Source organism: Anabrus simplex, chromosome 3, assembly GCF_040414725.1.
Source record: "Anabrus simplex isolate iqAnaSimp1 chromosome 3, ASM4041472v1, whole genome shotgun sequence".
NCBI lineage: Eukaryota > Metazoa > Arthropoda > Insecta > Orthoptera > Tettigoniidae > Anabrus > Anabrus simplex.
In genome coordinates, this window is record NC_090267.1 from 386,998,661 (window position 1) to 387,020,326 (window position 21,666).

General features: G+C 40.1%; 1 long non-coding RNA gene across 1 annotated transcript; it reads right to left on the reverse strand.

Moving 5' to 3' along the window:
• Positions 1-313: 313 nt before the first annotated feature.
• Positions 314-4,005, reverse strand: LOC136867360 (uncharacterized). The gene is made up of 2 exons (XR_011017939.1): positions 2,390-4,005; positions 314-475 (listed from the first exon to the last, which is right to left on the reverse strand). It is a non-coding gene; the product is annotated as an uncharacterized lncRNA (long non-coding RNA).
• Between the last annotated feature and the right edge of the window lie 17,661 nt (positions 4,006-21,666).

The window sequence follows — 21,666 nt, forward strand, 5'->3', positions numbered from 1 at the left end:
CAATGTCGTTAGGATTATCTAACAACGTGACCAAATCTCTTTTTTCTAAAGCAGTGTATTGGATTAGGTCTGTTAATAATCTTTTTGATATTTTACTCGAAAATTGTACGATAAATATCGTAAATATAATAACAACAACAATAATAATAATAATAATAATAACAATAATAAATAATAATACAGGTACTCAATTACCCCCTTGTACACGGGACTTGTCCAACGATGAGTACAATCGAATCTTATAAATGATACGCACTCTTCCTACGTGGTACACTGATTTTATTTCGAAAGTCATGAGAAAAATAGTGATAAGTACTTTTACTTTTTTAACTTTATTTTACATTTCATTTCCTTATAAACAACATTTGAGTTTATAGATAAATCGAGGGCCAATAACAATCGTGCAGAATGAATTAGCTACATGATGCATACTTCCAAACGTGGTAGTTGTCACCGGTTGGTCCATTTACGGCTCCTGTGAAAGATAAGTTAACGTACAAATATTTTGATGAACATAACATTTTTATCTACAAACGAACATATAACAACTGTATATGAACCTGTCAAATACAGTAATATACAAATATGATAAGATTTATGGCAGGTTGCGTCTTCATCCTTCTCCAGATGGATCATATTGCATATTGTACGGGGGCTTGACAGAGCGAGAGGAAGATATACCGGGCGGCTCACGTAAGATTCATCAGGTGCATTTTCTATGGCGCTCCGGAAAAGTATTCTCAATTTCGTTTTTGTAATGTGTAGGTAAAACCAGCCCAAACAAGGAATGTTCATAAAGTACGTCGTGCGACGTTCAGGGTCACCGGAAAACGTCGGTTTGTTTTTCACTCGAATCGAAATATTGTTTAAAGTGTATTTCTAAGTGTCCAACCGATAGAGCGGTCTCATATTATTCTTTTTTTCCTATTTGCTTTACGTTGCACCGACACAGATAGGTCTTATGGCGACGATGGGATACGAACGGCCTAGGAATGGGAACGGAGCGGCCATGGCCTTAATTAAGGTACATCCCTAGCATTTGCCTGGTTTGAAAATGGGAAACCACGGAAAAACATCTTCAGGGCTGCTGACAGTGGGAATCGAACCCACTATCTCACGGATGCAAGCTCACAGCCGCGCGCCTCTAACCGCACGGCCAACTCGACCGGTTATCCGGGATTCAATGCAATAGTGGGTTGATACATGAATCAAAGCTAATGGAGGGCGTTTCGAGCATGTCATGGTATGATGATGATGATGATGATGATGATGAAGATGATGCTTGTTGTTTAAAGGGGCCCAACATTTAAAGTCATCGGCCCCCATTTCATGGTACGCTGATATGTTCTGTTCCTGAGCATTTCCCATCAATAACGTACAGTTGTAGAAAATGTGTTCTAACATGAAAATACAGCGTTTTCGGACCCATGTCCATATAACATATTTTCTTCGTCTAAGTGTGGGGGATGTATCCTAAAAGTTTGACCATATCTTTTGTTTTACACTGTAAAATAAGGTCATCAGCCTCAAGGGAATGACGTATTCTATGAAGAGGGGAAAAATAATTACAGCCGATGAAGTAATAGCCTATCTGATGTAAATAAATCGGATTGGGAATTGTCGAGAATACTGTAACTTCCTTGACAAAAAAACTGAGTGAACTTCTGTCCGGAAGAAACTTTGCATATCTTCGCTGCGCCTGCAAAAAACAGCTATTTAAAAATGTTGTGGGAGAAATACTGATCCGCAGCACATATATCGTCAAGAGCAATAATTCTTTGACATTCCTCGCACAATATTGAACAGAATCTTACTGGCTAAAATGATAAGCTACTTTATATAGCAATTCTCGCGGACGCAACGACGATGTATTGAACTATACTATGATCTTTCGTAATATTATATGTTTTGTCTTACTTTTTGATTCACATTAGTCCAATAGACACTTTGCCAATAACCTTGCGTAGTTGTACTGTGGCAGCGGCAATAATGAATGTATCCTTCCACGTAGAGTTTGCGTCAGGAAGAGTATCCGGCAAAATCAGGACCAAGCCAATATATTCGACACAGTTCACACACATGATCTTCCGCTCCTCCCCCACCCATCTACCAATCCCCCAAGCACACACACACACACACACACACACACACACACACACCGAGTTTTTGGAATGAGGTAGGAACGGAAGTATAAGGAAAAGTTATATTATGGCAAGAGCGTACCAAGCAGAGTATGCGGGCAATAATGTAGGAAATATTCCACTTAAATATTTCCAAAAAGTTAAACCATACAAAATACGTCAAACAGGTGGGATGATAACATGATAAGACTGATACTGTGCTGGCGGGAAGAATCTTAAGGAAGGAAAAAGTGTCGATGTTCACTTACTCTTATTGTCAAATCCTCCCAGTTTCTTCGGACAAAATATTAACGGTAAATCCCTTCAGGTAGTAATCCTTCCCTTCCAGGAATTCCTCGCTGTCCATCTTGCTGACGACCTTCACCTTCTCCCCGTCGATCATATAATCCATCTGACCACCCCCTGGTAAATAGTGTAGGCCAGTCCGGTAGGTCAATTCGCCAAGGAACACATGAATTTCAAACAATATTAAGATCAATGTCAAATCAACCATACAGTTAAATTTAGAATTTTTACAATATTCTTTATGTCGCACCGACGCAGCGACGATGGGATAGGAAAGGGCTAGGATTGGGAAGAAAGCGACCACGGCCCATCATTTGTCTAGTGTGAAAATGGGAAACCACTGAAATCCAGTGGAGTCGATAGTGGAGTTCGAACCCACTATCTCCTGAATGTTAGCTGATAGCTACGTGACTCAAACCGCACAGCCATTTGTTTGATACCAGACAGTTCAAAGGTGGCTGTATCTAGCACCTTCTTCCAAAGGAGTCGTCTGCAACAGAGGCAGGAATGAGGTAGGAACGGAAGTATAAGGAAAAGTGGAGAAGGTTTTTTTTTTAAGATATAAAGAAAGATGGGATCACCAGTCACAATATTTAACAGTTTGATACATTTTTCTTCTTCTGTGGGGATATATCGAATCGAAAATGTACGAAACTGAGTCAGAAAATGCAGAACAATCACAACAACAAATTCGTGAGACCTGTGCTGCAGTGACACCTGAAATGATGGGACGTGTCCATTCAAACTCTGCGAGACGTGTTCACCACTGCCTGCACCACCAGGTACATGTTTTGAGCATATATTTATGAGTAGTTCTAGAAGGAAACATTGTGGTAGATCCAAGTGTGACATCTTAATTTTCTGAGCTTTTTCATGCAAACTAATCTGTTATAAAGTGGAATCTCGAGACGTGTATCATTAATAATAGAGTTATTGGCTTTATTTCCCACTAACTACTTTTACGATTTTCGGAGACGCCGAGGTGGCAGAATGTTGTCCCGCAAGAGTTCTTTTACGTGCTAGTAAATCTACCGACACGAGGATGACATATTTGAGCACCTTCAAATACTACCGGACTGAGTCAGGATCGAACCTGGAAAGTCGTGGTCAGAAGGCCAGCGCCTCAACCGTCTGAGCCACTCAGCCCGGCAAGTGTATTAATAAATACGTTATGAAATTTTCTTTTCTTGCATCTTTGGCGTATTTACAAATGCACCCTCTTGAAAACCGGGCGAGTTGGCCCTGTGGTTAGGAGCGCTCAGCTGTGAGCTTGCATCCGGGAGACAGTGGGTTCGAACCCCGCTGTCGGTGGCCCTGAAGATGGTTTTCCGTGGTTTATCATTTTCACAACAGGCAAATGCTGGGGCTGTTCCTTGCCAGTCCTAGCCCTTTCCTATTCCATCGTCGCCATAAGACCTATCTGTGTTGGTGCGACGTAAAGCAAATAGCAAAAAGAAAGCTCCTTCGAAAACAAGTGATTAGATATCCCATGCATCACTAGTGCATACGGGACATTTGTTAAGTAGAAGGCACGGCGGTAGCAGCCGCTATGTATGTAAAAATTGTGTTTAATTTTTATTTTAATTTTAATTTTAATTTTAATTTTAATTTTAATTTTAAATAATACATAATTAAACGTTTAAAATGGTTATACGGTAAAATGTAGCACAGTTTAAAGCAATCTTTAAATACCGGTTAATAAGTATCATCGGGTTCCGGTGAACCAATGATTTGTCTCCTTGTCTTACATTGTTCAAAAATTTAAAAAATAAAAAATGTAAAAATAAAATAAACCTACAACATCACGTGACTTCTGATATCGTTATATGTAGCCACAATTTCTCCATTTTACATTGTTTGACTTCTGAAATTGTAACCATAGCCACAAGTCCTCCAATTATGCGCATATTACGAACCGCAGGAAAGTGTTTATTTTAGTTATTTAGATCCCATTTGCATTGTCCAGGATTCTAACTGTTGCCATATTAGTGAGAATTTACTGACGATTCACTCAACGATCAGGCGCCACCCAAATATTGAGGACTTGTTTGTAACTTACCCATCCTTGTGCATTGGTGTACGCGCAGAGAGTAGCCACTAGGACTAAAAGAAGCAATGCTCGATGCATGATGAGAATAGCTTGCAATATGTCGAGAAGGAGTTGTGACTCTCCTATGTATGGGGGTACTGTACCGTTCCCGTCTGAAATACAGTCTACCGGCGCCAATCGGAGAGCTGCGTGTTCGGTTTTTAAAAAAATTGATCGGGCTAAAATAAATAAAAAATCTCAGGAAAAAATAAATACCATGGGTATATGAACGGGAAACAGTATCATATTTCCGAAATAAAATTCAAAATAAAGGGGTAAGATGGATTTATTGATAAACATTATTGAAATTCGAGATAAACAAAAAAATTGAAAATAATTAAAATGTGGCTCAAATAAATGCCAAAAAAATTTAATATGTGCCGGGCAACATAATTAACATAAATTACACCAATTTACAAAGGACGGGCAATGTCCCGTTTCAAAATGAAAACATTTACAAAATAAACGCAACGACCTGGGAAAGAAATTCACACTTCGCTTCGACTTACGCAGTTAAATTCATTTTAACGCATCCTGACGGATATCATTCAAATTATAATTACAGGACATACCGCGACAGAATAAAATTACGCTAAATCCGATCCATAATAAAACTATATGTACATCACTTATCAACAAATCATTATTTCAGGGACCCTAGCTTATATTTACACTGAATTTACTTAACAGACAGCTCTGTCATAAATTGGATGGCTTAGAAGCCTGCTTCCCAATAAAATGAGTTTCGGACTCATATTTAAGAACAAGTCTTTATCAGCGCTGGCAATGACATAATCAGCAAGAGTACAAGTAACACAAATTAATACAAAATACATTCTCAGAGAAATCTTTAAAGACATGCAATAAAAATAAAATACTAAAAAAATCATCTGTGTATACGTTATCTGTAATATAAACAATAAGATACTAGACTCCTACATTATTAAAAGAACACGAAACCCCTGGCCCAGCTGTCCGTCTGTTGATCTTTCACTTCGCACGCTGTAATATAAATCACGGAACACTTCTCCTGCTTCAGCTACGAAACCTCTTACTTCGCCAGAAAAGAAACTAACTAATTGGATTGGTAATTCCTGCCTGAGAGATTCTAATATATCTGGGAACATAAATTACGCTGCCATTCACTTCTCTTGTTCATTAACTAACACACGGCCTCGAACTCATAATAAGGCACCAATACACATTCCTATAGCCTTAAATACATATTCCAAAATAACACGGCTTACAGATATGATACACGACACATCTGGCCTAACACTTCGGAGTTCATGAGTTCGACTCTCACAATGATAATGACACACGAGGCAAATCACACTTCTCTCTCATTTCATGCAGCTGACACCATTATATCTTTCCCGATATTCATTTCCAGGCACTTCCGTCCTGTATTAATACACATTGTAATCTCAGTGTCAGGCTAATCTTGCCTTTTCTCGTAAATACATAACTCAATACCAATTAGCTAGTTCTATCTGCGGATCTGAAAGATACTAGTTCGACGGTACACTTTTACGTTGGTCATCACTGCCATGCACTCCTATAAACGTGCTACATGCAGAAAAAATACCTTACTAAATTTTATTCCCAGACCAAACTTTAGGCTGTGTAGCCTTCATACTAAAAGAGTCTACATCTTGTACCAAAATGGAATACACAGTTACCTTTAGACATATATATCCTCATCTACACCTAATCATTTCCCTCTTTCCCATCTTATAAAAAGGAAATAAAATAATATATAAAAATCAGGGTTCCAAACATGCATTTCCCTGAAACATGACATTAATCTATAAAAATACAACATAGCTCAGTCACAACAAGACTGACATTTACATTTACATTACACTGGGATCGAATTAGCCTAATGACTTCTATCTAAGCATGCCTATAATTAAAATGAACTCAACTGGTAGCGTCTCAGCTTCTTCATGACTCCAGGCCACAGCGTCCAGCAAATTACGCCATTATTGCACCAAACTGCATGGCGTTATCAAATACTCTGCAAGTCTTTTCTTCTCTCTTCATCATGTAGTAATAGTGCTTCGCACACACCATTAAATTGTACCGATACGATGACGACGGTTCGCACAAGTTCTTCGCGAAACCGGACGCGTACCGAACACTGTATTTGCACAAACCGTATGCAAATTACGTATACACGGGTACGGAAATATCGACAGTAACTATCGTTTTTATTGTTATTATCCCGTGTCACCACCGCACTTTGACATACGTGATACATAATATTATTTATACAGGGTGTTAGGTGTATACCTGCAGATATTTCTTCTAGCAATAGAGAACGATGTGACGAACCACTATATATATCAAACTTTTAGTAATTCTCGGAAGTTATTTTCTAGAGCAAAGGGATACGATGTTTTTAGAATAGGTAGTATGCCTTGTTCTTGGGAATGAATAGCTTCCCTTTGAGAACAGGCGAGTCACGCGCCATGCGTGCCAAACTGGTTTCTGTTTATGTTTACGTACAACAGCTGAACGCTACCTATGCAATGCACGAGATGTTACGTAACATACTTGTCAAACTGGTTTTATGTTTAAGAGCAACTGAGCTACCATAACAGCTGAAGGTGGCTACTACAGTAGCGTATGCCTTGTTACGTTACATTCTCGCCAGACTGGTTTCGTAGTTGTCAGTATTCAGTTTCCGTCTTAGGGCCTTCAGACAACCCTGGTCATCGGTTTCGGATCCTGGAGATGTACCGAATTCTCAGCGTTAATACTGGTTCATTTGCTGGTATGTCCTTTAAGGGATTGGGATATGTGTGGTCATCATCCCCGTGGTCTAGTGAGTATGGAAATGACCTGAAAACCTGAATCGGTGCGGGACCTGTACGAGTGTGTGATATAATTATTGGTTGGGATAGGCGCGCCGGCGAATTCTCAGCGTTAATACTGGTTCATTTGCTGGTATGTCCTTTAAGGGACTGGGATATGTGTGGTCATCAGCCCCGTGGTCTAGTGAGTAGGGAAATGACCTGAAAACCTGAATCGGTGAGGGACCTGTACGAGCGAGTGATATAATTATTGGTTGGGATAGGCGCGCCGGGACGTGAAATACAGTAGATCCCCGTTGTGCATTGCGTAAAGGTAGGAGAAAGATGGCAGGTCCTTACGCCAACGAAAGCAGTCATGGGATGCCCAAATGAGTAGCATCGGAATTGAATTATCGAAACACATCGAACGTTTAGTTTCAAAGGAATGTTGGACATGTTATACAACTAAATAAATTAAACGTACCTACATTTCGTGCCTCCTTCCGGGCTGAGTTGCTCAGACGGTTGAGGTGCAGGCCTTTTGACTCCAACTTTACAGGTTCGAACCTGGCCCAGTGCGGTGGTATTTGAAGGTGCTCAAATACTGTAGGTCAGCCTCGTGTCGGCAGATTTTCTGGTACATAAAAAGAACTCGTGCGGGACTAAATTCGGGCACCTCAGCGTCTCAGAAAACCGTACAAGTAGTTAGTGGGACGTAAAGCACTTAACGTTATTATTATTATTATTATTATTATTATTATTATTATTATTATTATTATTAGGTCATTAAAAGCTGAAATACGTGGAAGAAAATAGTAAAATATGCGTGGTTTAAGAGGAAACAAGATGAAATGTATGTCACGTGAGTTAGCATCGGTCGCAGTAGTTACCTACAGATTACTATGCGTAAAACGAGAACCAGGTCAAACTCGTGGGGATGAGTCAGCTGTAATCTCGTATTGTGTATAAACATCAAACATACACATCAACAAATATAAGAAACACAAACAAGGTTGCACGTTAGAGACATGTAGCTATTAACCTGAACGCCAGGCCGACGGTCGCTTTCATGAGTACAGATGAGTTATCAAATTATACACAATCCACAGATGTCGAACATATCTAAGAAGATTCCGCCTCAGCTATATTACATTTTACTATGATGGTGCTAATAACAAATCGCAGCAGCTATTGGCTTTACGTCGCACCTACACAGATAGGCCTTATGGCGACGATGGGACTGGAACGGGCTAGGACAGGGAAGGAAGCGGCCGTGGCCTTAATCAAGGTACAGCACCAGCATTTGCCTGATGTGAGAATGGGAAACCACGGAAAACCATCTTCTGGGCTGCCGAGAGTGGGGTTCGAACCCATCATCTCCCGAATAATGGATACTGGCCACACTGAAATGAAATGTCGTATGGCTTTTAGTGCCGGGAGTGTCCGAGGATAAGTTCGGCTCGCCAGATGCAGGTCTTTCGATTTGACACCCGTAGGCGACCTGCGCGTCGTGATGAGGATGAAATGATGATGAAGATGGCACATACACCCAGTTCCCGTGCCAGCAAATTTAACCAATTAAGGTTAAATTTCCGACCCTCCCGGGAATCGAACACGGTACCCCTGTGTCCAAAGGCCAGCACGCTAACCATTTAGCCATGGAGTCGAACTTAAGCGACTGCAGCTATCGAGCTCGGTAAATCGCAGCAGATTACGCTACTGCGTGTTGAGATGATGTCGGTAGAATACAGTATACCTGTTAAGACATAAGGCTGCAGTAGAAAAAGAGGAAGAAGAAGGTAACGAGAGCCACATAGTCAAGCAGCACACAGCTGGACAAAGTGCACATTAGTGACACAGACATAAAAGTGGCGTGGTCGCGGGAACTACAGTCGCATTCGTAACACTCTGTTGTAGAAAAATAATGAACTAACATACAGTACGGGCTCCGTAATTCCAGGTGGACGGTAACAAGACTATCTCGAATAGAAAAGTACGGATTTACGAACGTACACGAAAACGCCTGTGAACAACATAATGTACCTATGTTAAACATTACAGTACAACAGTTTAGAAAACAAAAACATACAAATTGCATTAAAAGAAATGTTAAACTTTCTTTTGTAAATTAACAAAACACTCTAGGCAATCTTCTTAAGTTAAATGTTAACTTATACTTCCTATTTCAGTAATGTTCAATATAAAACGATTATTTTATTGAATATTTATACGTGACGACGACGACGACGACGATGATGATGATGATGATGATGATTGCTGTCTTAATGTCATCGGCCCTTAAAAACGCAAAGTGTCCTCTGTTTTAACTCGTAGGGAATAAGAAACATAATATAAATTGCTGGAAGCCTTTCCCGATAGATTCATGAAGGGCGACCCGTGTTCTGTTCTGCCACACGATACACTAGCAGCATATAATGGTATTCGTGGTATTCATACACTGGCATTATTCAAATACTACTACAGATGATACTACTACGAAGTAATTCGCGTACTAGTACGGACGATAATTCGCATCTCTGAGAGCTGTTATTCAGGTCAAGGTCAGACAGACCGGTTTCATGTAAGGGTGGGGAAACCGTCCAGCGACATCTCCGTCGCTAGGAACAGCAGACAACCGGCATGTGACAGGTCTAGTGCTTTTGTCGAACTGCTTACGTGGAATATTCTCCCACAGTGCGATTTCAATATCATGGTCTTTTGAGAGTCCAACTCGCCGTATGCAGAAACAACCCTTGTTGACGTGTACGTAAATAAAGTTTATTACGTAAACGAAAGAATGCATGGGATAGAATTTCAAAGTGAGTAGTATCGGAATTGAAATGTCAAAACACATCCAACGTTTTACTTCATACCAGTAAGGGACATATTATAAACATAATTAAACGTACCTTCCTTTCGTGCTTCCAACCGAAGAGAACATGTTTAAATGAGAAACTTCTAGCTTACTGCTGATTTTGTAGTGCCTATTCAACGTATCAAAATAAACGTTGCCAGGCTGAGTGGCTCAGACGGTTCAAGCACTGGTTTCATGAACTTAGCAGGCTCGATCCTGGCTCAGTCCGCTGGTATTTGAAGGTGCTCAAATACGACCGCTTCTGATCGGTAAATTTACGGGCACGTTAAAGAATACCAGTGGGCAAAATTCCGACACCGCGCGTCTCCATTGGCACGTGAAGATTTATTATTATTATTATTATTATTATTATTATTATTATTATTATTATTATTATTATTATTATTATTATTATTATTATTCCGAGATATCTGTGGAACAGCAGAGGTGAAAGAATGTGCTGGGATGAATAGGTCTCAACTTACGAAATTAAAGTTAATTTAAAATTTAACAAAGGTTATGTTTTCTTTTCAAGATCAAGAAATAACAAGTATAACAGGGACTCAGTTGTATATCAACAAGTTAAGAATGTACAATTACAGTTTATTAATGGATTTTGGGCTTCGAGCCCCAGATTCACAATCCCTGAGCAATGAGCCCAACTTTACTTATACACAAGATTCAACAAAGGGGCAGAAAACCCCAATCATGCCAAGGGGCATTTGCTCCCAATTGCCCAGTTAAGCCTGCTTGAGGCACACAGAAAATACAATTTAAGAAAGAGCAACCCACTCTCAAAGTTCAAGCCTATTCAAAGGCCACACCAAACTCCACCTTCAAGTTGCCCTCCAGGCACGCAAGAACAGGGGTAAAAATACCCAACCTACTGAGGCCTATTCACTAAAGAAACAGGATAATTACATGGCCCGAAAATACCAACTTGAGTGGAGGCGTAACTTGCACTCCTATGACACCTTTTTAAAACCGATTTGGCTCTTAGGCCGCTTATGCAAGGGCTAATCCCATACTACGGGGGTGACACGATAAGAAAACTTATTTTCATTATGAAGAGAAGAAATACGGTAATGAAAACGTAGTCACTCCAAAACAATATGAGTGGGAGCTCGAGAGGGTTAAGCCCTCTCTATCCCAATTTGTAGTTAAAGAGACAGGATTTTATACCAAGTGTCTTTTACATTTTAAAGGAAGGTTACATGATAAAAGTTTCGAACCTGCCCCGAGGGTTAAACTGCTGAGCTAACAAGAAATGAAGTTATTAAAAGGCCATTACCTTATGGAAGAACTGCTGCCCGAAGGAAGAGGCGCTTCCCGCCCCCTGCTACATAATCACAATAGGAAAGATGTTACTGAAGTGGCCAGGAGACCAGAAAATCAGCAGTTTATATACCCTCGCGGAAAATTCGAGACGTTTCAAGAATGAGAACCCACACCCCCCTCAACTTTATTGGCTAGGATCAAGCAACATATCCATATCGGAGAAGACGTATGTTATTGGTCAAAGATTAATTAGAGAAATTCGGGATTGGCTAAATTCAAAACAAGCGGAAAGAGAAGGGTTCTACTGCCAACCCAATAAATGACTGAAAGAAATTTAACAAAGAACAAACTTATGAACACAAAATTTCTCAAAAAACAGTTCCTTCACTTCGCACTAGGGTGCACAATTGTAGTTCTTCAGTAGTGCCATTTAGAAGAGAATGTTCACACTTCTCACTACAGAGAAAACAAATATAAATCGAAAAAGACACAGTTCAGAACTATTCAAAATTTACAATAGCGACATCTTCTGAGAAACTTTAGAATTAACATGGTGGTTAAAGTTCAGGCTTCCTCCAGTAGAGGAGTTTCAACTGGCGCAATGTTTGAATTAGCGGCGTGGAGGTGTACCGCCCGGTACAATTATTATTATTATTATTATTATTATTATTATTATTATTATTATTATTATTATTATTATTATTATTATTATTATTATTATTATTATTATTATTGGGCGAGTTGGCCGTGCGATTAGCTTGCATCCGTAGAAAAGCCACTAACAATATTATTATAGAAACTGTGTTAGTCTATTATTACTGACTATTATGAAAATAAAAGTTAATCGCCCCACTCAAACTTCGCAGCTCGTAATCTGTCAGAAAACACTAAAGAAAATAGTGAACTTTTAACAGATCCGAATTATTATTAATATTATAATTGCAGACATGTCTACGAAATTACCGAAGCATGTACTTACAAATTGTTTTACGTCGCACCGACACAAATAGGTCTTACGGCGACAATGGGGGAGAAAAGTGATACAAGCGGGAAGGAAGCGTTCGAAGTCTAATAAAGGTACAGTTCCAGCATTTCCCTGATGTGAAAATGGGAAACTACGGAAAACCATCTTCCCGGCTACCGACAGTGGAGTTCGAACCCACTATCACCAGAATACAAGCTCACAGCTGCGCGCCCCTAACCGCACGATCAACTTACTGTAAGCCCCAATGCCGGTCTGCGTAGCTCGGACGATAGAGCGCTGGTCTTCTGATCCCACCTTGGCAGGTTCGATGGCGGCTCAGTTCGGTGGTATTTGAAGGTGCTGAAATACGCCTGTCTCGTGTCTGTGGATTTACTTGCATTTAAAAAAGTACTGCTTTACAAAATTCTGGCACTTCAGCGTCTTCGAAAACCGTGAAAATTAGTTAGTGGAACGTAAAGATATTAGTAGTAGTAGTAGTAGTAGTAGTAGTAGTAGTAGTAGTAACATTATTATTACGGACGTTTTAATTAAACGGGTCCGTTACATTACCTATCGGCACTTACTGTCCAGTAATTAGCCTTCTGTCCACCTCTGTGGTATAGTGGTTAGTGTGATTAGCTGCCAACACCCGGAGGCCCGTGTTCCATTCCCAGCTCCGCCACGAAATTTGAAAAGTGGTACGAGGGCTGAAACGGGGTCCACTAAGCCTCGGGAGGTCAAATGGGTAGAGGTGGTTCGATTCCCACCTCAGCCATCCTGAAAGTGGTTTCCCGTAGTTTCGCACTTCTCCAGGCAAATGCCGGGATGGTACCTAACTTAAGGCCACGGCCGCTTCTTTCCCTCTTCCTTGTCTATCTCTTCCAATCTCCCCATTCCCCCGCAAGGCCTACACAAGACCCCTGTTCAGCATAGAAGGTGAGGCCGCCTGGCCGAGGTACTGGTCATTCTCCCCAGTTGTATCCCCCGACCAAATGTCTCACGCTCCAGGACACTACCCTTCAGGCGGTAGAGGTGGGATCCCTCGCTGAGTCCGAGGGAAAACCAACCCTGGAAGGTAAACAGATTAGGAAAAAGAAGAATAAGCCTTCTATTAGAAATGCCCGGCGGCAGTTCCATAGTAGACCGAGCTCGATAGCTGCAGTCGCTTAACTGCGGCCAGTATCCAGTATTCGGGAGATAGCAGGTTCGAACCCCACTGTCGGCGGCCCTGAAGATGATTTTCCGTGGTTTCCCATTTTCACACCAGGCAAATGCTGGGGCTGTACCTTAATTAAGGCCACGGCCGCTTACTTCCCACTCCTAGCCCTTTCCTGTCCCATCGTCGCCATAAGACCTATTTGTGTCGGTGCGACGTAAAGCATCTAGCAAAAGAAATCCACAGTAGGTATTTTTCCTTCGAGCAATGTTCACGCATGGTTGCAACTACAGTTTTTGAAATCTGTCTCGTTAATAACAATATGACTGAATACTTACAGCCTTTTCTTTCAGTGTGCACCGTCCTTTCATTGACTTGAAAAGTTTATGAATGAGCATAGACAACTCGCATTGTCAATTGTCAGAAATTCACCGTAGACTGTCGCAATAACAGCACAGAAATGTTGCGCTCATTTTTCATTTACTTATTAACTATTTCCTTTCATTTTGTCAGCTTGGATCACTGAGTAATGCCATTGGCGTCTTATAAATCACACACAACTACACAATACTTTATTCGCACGTATGTGCTGGCGCGTATCTTCGAGGTCACTGTAAGGATTTCACACATTTCACACAGAGTACCCTAGACCGGTTTTCGAGTACAGCAAGTGGCCTGGCACGTGAGTTATCCTCTCCTACTTGCCAAGCCTTTAGGGGAAGTGCACAACAACATGTGTTGGCCTGCGATAAAAAACAGGTTCAACAAGCCCTACACTCTGCTACTGTACTTCCACTACGCGTGGACAGAATGACGTAAGCGGCATATCCTGCTACGGCCGTTCAAAACACATTAGGTCCTGAAATATTTGGCTCAGTTATGGGCAAACTAATAGGACAAGATAAAAAGTGCATAGCATATATTGTGAGATGTCTTTTTCTTTGCCGACTAGTTTAATATCTGCACGTATACACCTAACAGCCTGTATAGCAAAGGCAATTGCTCTGTTAATGTACTATACACACTCGTAACTACAATCTATCACTTGCATTCATGTAATGCATGTTTTCATAAAAGAAACGTTTCAGCTTCACAAATTGACTACTTATATGTTCAATACTGGTCACTAAAAAAAGTTACTTTCCTATACCACTGGCTTAATATCAAAAACACCGAACCGCGCGGTTGACACTTCAAAGCAGAGTGACTTTCCATCTCCAGAGGCTGCTATATAGGTACACCAAACTTCCGGTATTAGTCATATCTTAGGAGATTCCACTGATGCGATGACGCTATTACTCACCCACTACTCTGCAAAAGCGCTGATTCAATAGAAATATGTTAATTACTTTATTAATTCAAATTAAGTATTGCAACTGTCTACAGGTAGTTCTTTTAATGTTTAACTGGCTTCTATTTCATATTAAAAACGTGGAGAATGGCTTTATAACAGATTGCCTAATAAAAAAAAAGTAGTGCAGCACTGTAAATCTCAAAGTTGGTAAGACTGACTTAATTTGTTTTGTAAATCCCTTCATTCTGCCATATCGCTTCCAGGGCTATGATTGGTCCTTTTATAATCGGCCGCTCTCAAACACTCTTGAACATCCCCGATTGACTCACCTAAAATACCCGAGCTATTCACTGTTGCTATGAAAGATAAGAAGTTAATTCTGAAGCCACGCGCTGCCGAAATCGTGTATTGCGCAACTTCCTCATTACATCATGACTCCCTTCGTTTATGAACTGCACAATATTACACCATATTATCAACCTTATTGTTTGGGGCATATCTGATATGGCACAGTACTTCAAGTAATAACACTCAGGTACGTCATTAGAACTAATTTAGGTAATCTTCCAGACCTTGAGAGAAAATTATTATCCAACCGATAACTCACCCATTAGGGCAAAACATGAACATTATCTAAATAGTATAGTATCACCTGAAAATTAGTGCGCTTCACTTTACAATTATCTAGAGCATATATTATCTGCATTGCCTTCTTACAGCTTAAGTCCTGCATGCATTTGTTTTCCTTTTCAAGCACGAGTCTGTAAATTAACCTTCTCTATGAATATGTCTAAATGTTTGCTTTAAAATAATAAAACCGGGTGAGTTGGCTGTGCGCGTAGAGGCGCGCGGCTGTGAGCTTGCATCCGGGAGATAGTAGGTTCGAATCCCACTATCGGCAGCCCTGAAGATGGTTTTCCGTGGTTTCCCATTTTCGCACCAGGCAAATGCTGGGGCTGTACCTTAATTAAGGCCTCGGCCGCTTCCTTCCAACTCCTAGGTCTTTCCTATCCCATCGTCGCCATAAGACCTATCTGTGTCGGTGCGACGTAAAGCCCCTAGCAAAAAATAAAAAATAAAATAATAAAGAATGCAGTGTGTAAAGATAAAAAATACTCTAAATTAACATTAAATAATTAAAATTATTTAACAATTCTTTCAAAACTTCTCATTGAATTCCTTTTTCAAATAAATCAAAACTGTGTGAATTCTGAATTTTGTGCTGTTTTTCGGACATGTGACGTCGTCTTACTCGCAACCTTTCAACCCACCACTTTTTTCCAGCACTGCGAGAAGTTAACAGTCAGGTACCACTTGTCAGTCCTGAAGTTTTGAAACCGGATTACCCTTCTGAACTGGTCACAACAAAGTCGGAACAATCGGTATCCCGCAGCAAAGTTCTTAGAACAATATTATGCGCAGAAGAATGTAACATTATATCAGAAACTCACACGCAAATAAATCATATCGCCGGGCCGAGTGGCTCAGACGGTTAAGGCGCTGGCCTTGTAACCCCAACTTGGCAGGTTCGATCCTGGCTCAGTCCGGTGGTATTTGAAGGTGCTCAAATACGACAGCCTCGTGTCGGTAGATTTACTGGCACGTAAAAGAACTCCTGCAGGACTAAATTCCGGCACCGCGGCGTCTCCGAAGACCGTAAAAGTAGTTAGTGGGACCTAAAGCAAATAACATTATAATTATTAAATAAATCATATCATTTCTTTTGTTCTTTAAAATGGCGATACACTGAACAATAAGCAGTGAGGGTCTGTGGGTTAATGTGACCGAAGCACACATAAGTATCAGTATGGAAGATATGCTTACCTACGTTATTTTACACACTTGGCTAGTGGTTTCACGTCGTTCAAAAACACAATATTTCAGTGACGATGGGATGTAAAGAGTTGAAGTTAATGTCCGTGCCTTTTATTAAAGTAATGCCTCGGCATTCTCCTGGTGTAAAAATGGGAAACCATGGAAAGCTATCTTCTGGGCTGTTGAAGATAGGGTTCGAACGCTAAATGAAAGCTCACAGCTCACAGTTCGCAATTCCAAAGTTGCAGAGGTAGATAGTAGTTAATCTATGGCCTTCCGCGCAGTGGCAAATCTTATTACCTGTAATTTAGGACAGCGTGAAAGAAGAAATATCTCTTTTTATTAGTATTATTAAAATATCAATAGGTTTGTTAAAATACTTACAAAGACGGGATATTAAAAAGAGTCGTAACTTCGGCAGCGGTTATAGTCTACTATTACAGTGCAGGAATTTGACAGGGTACCGTATTTCAAATAGCAGTTCAACGGCCCCACCTATCACGAAGGTAATGACTTCTTTAAATAACGCGATACTGTTGTAAATTTTGTTTAAAGAAAGGATTTCAACAGAATAGACAGTATTTCACTAGTGAAATAGTTAACAGTCGTAATTGTTATTGATTATTGTCGCTCTTCGTATTCAGAGATTGGCATTGGCGGCTACAGTCGTGAATAAAGGGTGTAGTGTATCAAGAAAATATAAATAAAAATCAGCTGATTCTTGTATTCCGATCATTTGTAGTTCTGAGTAGGCAGTTAAAGTATCCCTAATTTATATTTCACACCCTCGATATTTCAGTATTTATGAGCGGTTAGCTAATAATCAAGTTCCTATATTCCAATAACTGCAATTCAAGTCTCTGACGTAGTTTAGACAGAAATACTTTAATGGGAAATTATTGCAAACACCCTCATATCTTTCAGCATTTAAGGACACTTTTATCCTCCGACCCGCGGAGTAGGGAAAATAATAGTAATCAACCATCTGTAAATATCACATAACCACATTTCACTTGAGAATTGTAGTGTAGATACGGTATATTAGAATTAGATAGTATCTTGCCTGTTATATTCGTGTGTATTTTTGTGCAAACGGCAGGTTTCATTTCTATTACAGCATAGTAGGACAAAGTAGTAATAATATTAATCTGTCTACGTGTTTAACTTTGTTGGTAATCTTTGAGCACCTACCGGTAGTTCTTACGAATATCTCATTTAGGCCTAATTGGAATTTTCATTTATATTTGTGCTTAGTAATAAGCTAGGATACGTCTGAACGCAGTTTAAACATTATTGAAGTGTATTGTAGTATCTGTACTTAGTCTGAACGTAGTTTAAAATCATTGTAGTGTATAATAATAGAATTGAATGCAGCCAATGGCCAAGAAATAAATACAATATCGTACATTGCTCATTCACAACAAAATGAGGTCAACAACGTTGTTCTTTCAGTACACTCTCGAAGATGGTACCTATCGCATTGTTTCTTTCAAAATTTGCAAGTACAGTCATTAGTAGGGTTGTGATGTCTTGTCTTGTAGCATATTTTGAGATGGAATCCATGCACAGCGAATCGCGTCATGATATGTCGCAGGTCGTAATTTGGACGTTGTCATTCTTGGGTCATCATAGCATCCGTGGTGTAAAACGTGCTCCATATTTCTTTCTTCTTGTCCTCTAGTTGTTTTAACGCACTCTGATACACAGGTGTAGAATGTAATAGCATCCATTCTCGAAGATCCTCTATAAAGAACCTTTCTCTCACCAGCACATATACCAACCGTGAGGGGGTAAATTTACAGTAGATACGCTGAGTACTCTTTTTAGATAAATTGCCTTCATCTTTTCCAATTCCAGAAGATTGCTCTTAGAAAGATAGTCCTATATTAGATGTAATCCGTAACTCACAATAGGCGAGATCTTCACTCTGAATAGCTTTATCGCTGTATCCACTGAGAAGCTCCTTCCTTATGTGTAAGCTGTCGTGCATTGCTATTATAGCAGTTGCGACCTTGTCCTTGATGTGAAATGTGTATGTGGTTCCTGTAGTCTGTAGCGTCATTCAAAAATCAAATCAAAATCTCTTTATTTGCAAATGAGATGTCTACCTCGGTGGCAAATGGTACACTAAAATACATTATTGTCAAGCACTAAATATTAAATTAACAAGAGAAGAAAATTTTCCTATAATACAATATTATACAAATTACGCTAACAATGTTTTCTATTAAACACACAGCTCATCCTTAATAAATTTATAATGTTTACAAAATTCTACTTATAATATCTCCTGTACTACTTACAAATATAGTCAACTGATATACAGTATGTGGAATTACTTCAAATGATACTATACAACTGGTATAAGATTAATATTTACATTGCATTTATTTACTTACTAGCAATTGTACCCGTGCTTCGCTACGGTATTCCAGATTGTATACGGATATCGAAGTAAATTACTGTACATGAAGCTAATAATAATTTTTAAATTGCATGTAAATTGGCGTTATCCGAGAAAAAGCATACGGAGGTCCGCAGACGATGTTTCCAATGTAAAGTGCGAGTTGTGGAGTTGTGATGATAACGACAGGTGCACTTGTCTACCACAATTCATTATGTTTTAGAAACGTTGAATAGGGTGAAATTTGTGTAAGATTTTCACACAGTGCATTACTTGTCAGATATTTATGCGACAGCTTCAAACATAGAATTTGGCCCACATATGGGTACTGGGTGGGCCAATATTCGTGTAGAAGTTGATGATCCCATCTTTCCTATAAGTGAATGAAACCATCAATTGTACGTGTACAAAGTGCAAAATTTAGGTAAATCCAGAAATAGAGAAAATTTTAATGTATAAGGGATAGAGATACGACAAAAGGTCATAGGACCGAAGTTGTAGATCACTCCAAATTGAACGGAGATTGTGCCATCCGTTTTGTGATACGACTTACCGTTTAGCCACGAAATACATCGTAAGGAAGGACTGCACCGTCATTAAAATTGCCTCCATATTTCGATATTTTTCGGGGGTAAAAAATAAAATGTTTTAACATCTCTTAAATTTTCCGTCGGTTGCATGCTAAAATTTGCAAAATTTCAATTTTCTAACTTTTCTGGGAGATTGTGCTGCGATCTTGATATGGGGGAGTGGGTTAAAAATTAGGACTTTAAGGAAACTTTTAAGCCCATAAAACCTGTAGGTTCTGGATAAATATCACCGACTGTGTTGTTATGCAGGTTTGAAACTCCCAGCATGTACCCCAGAATTTGAGATTTTTCTAGGGATCCTGAAGTCATCAGGTTGTCTGGTACCAAGTTTTAAATTTCTAAGTTGCCTAGAATGGTCTCACTAATTTCCGTCTGCTTTCATTTTTATGCCTTAATATTGTATATAGTACAGTATATATAGATCGCGCCAAACAAACTTCCATTTATTACTATGGATAATATTTTACCCGCTTTGCTAGTGATTCTAGGGGCGTCTTACTCCCACAGTACGTTTTCCAGGTAGTAAGTCATACTTTTTTTTTTTTTGCTAGTTGTTTTACGTCGCACCGACACAGATACGTCTTATGGCGACGATGGGAGAGGAAAGGCCTAGGAGTTGGAAGGAAGCGGCCGTGGCCTTAGTTAAGGTACAGCCCTAGCATTTGCCTGGAACCCACGATCTCCCGGATGCAAGCTCACAGCCGCGCGCCTCTACGCGCACGGCCAACTCGCCCGGTGTAAGTCATACTTGAAAGTCATACTGGAACATACACACGTCCATTATCTCGGTCATTTATGACAATTTATTTTTTCACCCTTTCTCACCCCCTATGCCAAAGGGGGCTGAAGTTAGACTTTAAACATCCGGAATGTTGCAATTCATCTCAGCGACCCGGAAAACTATCGATTCGACAGTATATTCGATTACTATTATATCTCACTCCCCATTCCCCCACCCTAAAGGGGGCTAAACTTTGAGTTTTAAAAAATCGGAATGTTACTATCCATCTCAGCGACCCCGAAAAGTATGGATTCGACACTACTTTCGATGATTTGTATATTTCAGTCCGCTTGCACACACACCCCCCCCCCGCTCCTAAGGGTTCCTAGGGTGTTTTACCCCCATGTGGTTTGTCTCCTGATACTAAAAATTCGGACTGTCACTATTCACCTCAGCGACTATGTATTCGACACTATTATTTCTATATATCATTATTATTTCTATATATCACTCTTCCATCGCCCCCCACCACGAAGGGGGCTGAACTTGGACTTTAAAAAATTACGGAGTGTCACTGTTCATCTCAGCGACCCCGAAAAGTATGGATTCGACACTATTTTCGATCATTTTTATATCTCAGCCCCTTCACCCCCACCTGCCCCTAAGGGTTCCTGGGCTGTCTTACCCCCACGTGGTTTGTCTCCTGATACTAAAACTCCGGAATGTACAATTCACCTCGGCGACCCCGAAAACTATGTATTCGACACAATTTTGTTTAATTTTATATATCACTCCCCCTCGCCATCACCCCAAAGGGGGTTGAACTTGAACTTTTAAAAAATCCGGGGTGTCACTATTCATATCAGCGACCCTAAAAAGTATGGATTCAACAGTATTTTCGTTAATTTGTTTATCTGACCCCCTGCCCCCCTCCCCTAAGGGTTCCTGGGCTTTCTTAGCCCCACGTTGTTTGTCTCCTGATACTAAAAATCCAGAGTATACAATTCACTTCGGCGACCCCCGAAAACTATGTATTCGACATTAGCTCTGCCGTGTAGTCGATAGACTTGTAACTGTGTAGAACATCGGGTAATTCTTATAAAAGTTGCTTGTTGAAAGAAATGAATGACATGATATATGATAGCAAGAATGAAGAGGATGAAACCCGGCGCCGGCATATATGCCATTCCTCGCGAATAGCTCAAGACTTAACGTCCCGATCCGACGGACGAATCATCATCAACACCGTCATATGCCCTCCCACCATTTAAGACCAA